Consider the following 5089-nt stretch of genomic DNA (forward strand, 5'->3'; position numbering starts at 1 on the left):
ACACTCCAAATTGTTAGGAGCTCCTTACGGATAAAGTCTCTGTCTTATTTAGTATTTAATATATGCTTCATTGTTCTGATTTATTCTTTCCCTTGTGTTAAAAAGAAAGAAAGCTAGAACACTTTTTAACAAATTTCAATTGCTTAATAATGACATTCTAAAATGAACAATTGGGTATTAGTAGTGTGGTGTTTGTGTAAATGTGTTCTGTATCTGATAGCAAAAATGTTTGGAAGGTAGAGGATGCCAGTTTTAAAAACTGACTAATTTTTTAATATTTTGTCATTAGAGTATTCTTTCTTTTTCCATTATTAGGCACCACCTAAAGGGGCAAGGACAGTTTAGGATGTCATAACTCTTCCTGGGTGGTTCTCATAGCCTAAAGACAGTGGCTTTTAAAATTATTCAGTGTTCTCTTTTAGTGACAGCATGTGATTACTGCCACATTCTCTCCCTTGCTGGTATTGTTTCTCAAGGCTTGGAGGATCATGGAAATGAACAACTTTATATATTCTTTATGTTTTTATTAGATCTTTAAAGTTTTATTTTAAAACATAGAATTTTATATCGATTAATACCTACATTTAAACAGACTGTTATATCAATTAAATGCTGTGTCACAACTGTTATAAGCTCTGTTAGAAAAATAAACATCTCACAACAATGTACAGTGTCAGCTTTTAATAAATACATAAAAGAGAAGTTAGTAGTCAGTCAGTTATTCAAAGAGATTCATAGTATAGTATGTGAAATTGTCATATTTACCAATCTTCTGTCTTTAAGGCAATTTCACTTTTCATATAATCAAGGCCAGAAATAACATAAAATGTGTTCATGAAGAATTTGTTTTTCTTTGAGCTATTTTATATTCAAATATAAAATACATTGATTTAAAAATACATTCTATATTAAATGTTTTTACAAAGGCAGTATTTCTTAAGTCAAACAAAGACTGTTATTGATTTTAAAACATGTCTAATTGCTTTTGCAAAGATTTACAAACCTTCATGAAGAAGCTAGTACATATAAAATAACTTTAAACATATATTAAATATACACAAAATGAATTTCTATATTAATATGTGCAAATTTGTACTTTCTTATAATTTAGAATGAAAATAGTTTTATTCAATATTTCAATGAAAATCTATGTACCATACCTGCCATTGTACAGACATGTTTCCAGAATCACATTTATATGTGTAAAGGAGGTAAAGTTCTCTACAGAAATCGCATTTCTATCCTTGATAATTGCAGTGTTTTTTTTCTCTTATACTGATGAATTACACAGTTGTATTGACATTGGTTGTGAAGAGTAGACACGTGGCTGAAAGAGTTAGCTTACAAAACTACATTTTGTGCAGGAAGGTATTTAAGAGTAGTGTTATTACTCTCACATATTTGAACAAAAGCTGCCTAAAGAGTTGAACAATTGTTTCACATAAATTACTATATTTTAACTGCAGATTTTTTAACAGTCATCACATGGGCTGTGGAGGGAAAATTACTTGAGCCAAAGAAAACATCAAAGAATATAAAGGATCAGTTGAAAAGAGAAGGTTGTGAGATATCAGAGGAAATATTTTCAAGACCAGATGGTTGCATCATTTTAGTCTCTGGCAACTGGCATCAAACTTACAAGGTGCTGTGAAATCTAACTACGATGTTTTTATGTAACCTTTTTTTCCAGTTAACTTATTTAAAAGTGAGATGATCATTTCAAACAATCCTTTCAAAAGAAATGAGAATGCTAAAGATCCTTAAATGAAAGCCCAAGAAACTCCACACCTTATTAGTTAATTTCAGTTTGCCTAAATCACTGCTGTTAGCAGAAGGTATATAAATGGGAGCCTGAAAGACCTTTTGTAACTCAAGGATTCAAAGGATCTGAGCTGATATCCAGTTAGATCTTCATTGAGTGGTATGTGGTTCACTGTACTAAAAACTGGCTTCACATGTCATCACAAATGAACTCATAAACATTTATATGAAAGGACTGCATCCATAAAATATTTAATTAGTGTAGTGTTTATCTCAAAACAACTATAAACACTACACTGCAGATGAATATTTCAAGAGATATCACAATTTGGGGGATGCTAAATTGAAAAAAAAATGTCTTCTAGAATCAGGAAGACACACAAGTAGGTATGTCTAATCAGTTATCCACAACTAATTTGCCATGCAGGGATTATGGATGATGAGAAGGAAAGGATTTGAAGGACTATTAGTCCTATTTCTTTGAAAATGTTTGCATTACATAAAATGATGTTTTTACAGTTATAAGGACATAGGATAGCTATAAACTAAGTATCAAGAGTAAACAAAGAGAATATAGTATGCATATCATTGAACTTCCTAGTGAGTTGCTACCTTTATAAAAACATAAATCACAGCATTGTGAAAATTTAAAATTCTTTGTTTTCAGGGGGGCTGTATTTGTTCAAATGGGTGCTGACATTAATAAGAGATCTTTGGAAATGAAGAACTTAGTTAAATTGTTAAGCTGTTATTTTTCAAAATTAGGCTTATTGGCTTGAAGCTTATAGGCAATTTCTAGAGATATCTGGATGGGAAGAGACAGGAAGGAAGGAAGAGTATAAGCTAGTCTACCAAGTACCAGAAGAAATATAATTCTACTGAGAAAAACATTCATAATCTAGCAAGAATAAATGCTTTCAGTGTATCACAGATGTCTGTTGACATATAAAAGAATATCATTAATGGAGATTTAGTAAATATTAAAAGATATTTGAATTTTATTCTTTGGTGGTTTTGCATTTGATATATACACAATTTTAATTTGTAAATTTTGAAAAATTTGCCTCCAGAGATACCTAATTTTTTTTTTGTTATTTTTATAAACTAAGTTAAATTGAACATGTGGGACATAGATTTTTAACAAACTTTTAAGTCTCTCAGAGAATGTATATGGCTTAATAAATAGTAGAAAATACCTAAAAATTGTATCAAATACTTATAAATACATGTTTACTGCAGTGTAAAAATGTCTCAGAAGAAATAACTTGTATATATTTGCTTATGTAGTGGAAATATGGGACATTTTTGAATAATTACACAGCAGGGCACAAAATGCTGACAAAAATGCTGACAGACCAAAAAAAAAAATCACTCAAGTTATTCATTTTGCTAACAATTTAAAATTAAATTAACTGCATTTACTATCTACAACTCAAAAGACTCATGTGGTCATAGCGTTTGCAAATAGTCTAAAAATACATAAATTATTTAATCTAAGAATACCCTGTTCCCCCTTATCTGTTAATTAATTCTACCTAGTCAAATATTAATTCTCTTCTCACAAACTATTAAACAGAACAATTATTCAAGTAAAATATAAGCCCTACAATCTTTTAAAAATTAGCTTTTTAAGTTAACATAAAGAAGAGAAATAGAGGCTACAAGACATTATATTATCATCCAGTACTGAATTCCTGGCAAGGAAATTCATCTTTCCCATAGCAACAGCCTTGGTCAATCTTAAAATTAGTGCAAGCTAGTGAGGACCTAAAAATGTACAAATCATTGTTTTTCAAGGATTCTCTTTGATTATGCTCTTTTGCTTATTTCATATGGAAATCATTGTTCATAAACATTGTTCACTTTTTAGTTGTTAGCATTTAATTAATGGATATCTTCCTTTGGGGGCGGGGAACTGCCAAGCATCCATTAATTTATATATTTATAAAAGGATCCTGTTCTGAGCAGCAAAGTAGGATTTTCACATCAGCTTTAGTGAGCACAGTTTCTTTAGATGCAGTCACAGTATTTTGACAATGCCCATCTCGACTTAAAAAAACACTCAAGTCAAGAGCATTGTCATTGCTCTGCTAAGGGACACATCTGTGTTTGCTGGCTAGAGAATGACTTATACAGGCTTGCCAGGCCCCAGGGTGTAAAACCTAAAGGAGGCTAGTCTTCATTAACATGCTAATATCTAGATCTTTCAAGTGCAGCAAACTGAGAAGAGACACTCTTTAGATTCCTCTGTTGTCACAGGTGAGACACTTGCTACACAAAGGACAGTTAGAATTTAGAATTCAAGTCACGAGCCTCTGGATCAAAGCTGAGCCATGGCCAGCTGCAGGCTTGTTCTTGTAAGCCACTGTAGAGGGAAGGGCTGCACCGAAAGCCTTATCAGAAGGTGGCTAATGGCAAACACTAGAAGCCGCTTATGCACAGTACCCTTTTCTACTTTGCTTTGAAATATTCTCAAGAAAAATACTCAGGAAATGAATAAATCATATTTTAAATTTTGCCATGGATATTTTGCAGATTCAAGAGGTAGAGTATTAGTGTCCAATGCTGGCCTGTAATTGGAAGGCAGCTCTTCTCTGATACTTTGATTTCTCTGCATCTGTGCTTTTGTCAAATCATTTTAATTTTCTGAGCCCCCATTTCCTGGTTAACAAAAACTGGGGATTAGCTTGTTTCCAAGCTAATACCCTCACTTGTCCAATTTTATACCTTTGTGAACTCTCATGAGTAGGGTTAGGATGATTCAAGGAATGCCCTTAGAGTTCACAGGAGGGCAAGAATAATACAGCTTTCCATTTGAAAACTGTTGAAATCATCTTGGAGTAAAAATCAAGAGAACATATTCAGAAAAGAGGATACTCTGCTTAAAGCAGTTTTGTAGACACCTTGTGGATTTCAGGCTACAGGTCAGATCAATGACAGAGTGAAACAATCCATCCAGTTTGACAAGTAAGAAAATATAAACTATGTCCAGACAAAGAAGCTATGGACTTAGATGACACCTTACAGTGACCCTTATTAACATTCAGGTTTAAAAACCAGTATTCTAATAAAGTGACATTGTCATATAGGTTTCTATGGCAGTAGTAACTTAGCACTTATTTAATCCAGTCATTTGTGACATTATAAACTTATTCCAAAGGAAGAAAAACAAAATTTAAATGCAAAAAGGAAAAGATGTTGGAGTCAAAATCCATTTTGCAAAAGAGAAGAAAGCAGATTCGTACATGCACCAAACCACACACTTCAAAGAAGACAGACCTGTGCATGCACCAAACCACGCACTTCAAAGAAGACAGACCTGTGCATG

The 5089-nt window shown here is 32.5% G+C and overlaps 1 protein-coding gene across 2 annotated transcripts in view; it reads right to left on the reverse strand.

Moving 5' to 3' along the window:
* Positions 1-509: 509 nt before the first annotated feature.
* Itgb8 (integrin subunit beta 8) overlaps positions 510-5089 on the reverse strand; it is an 84067-nt gene continuing 79487 nt past the window's right edge. For both annotated transcript variants that reach the window (XM_031357696.1, XM_031357695.1), the window contains exon 15: positions 510-5080. The gene's annotated coding sequence lies outside the window, so the exon portion shown is untranslated. The remainder of the gene's footprint in view (positions 5081-5089) is intronic.

This window comes from Mastomys coucha, unplaced genomic scaffold (assembly GCF_008632895.1).
Source record: "Mastomys coucha isolate ucsf_1 unplaced genomic scaffold, UCSF_Mcou_1 pScaffold6, whole genome shotgun sequence".
In the NCBI taxonomy this organism is placed as follows: Eukaryota; Metazoa; Chordata; class Mammalia; order Rodentia; family Muridae; genus Mastomys; species Mastomys coucha.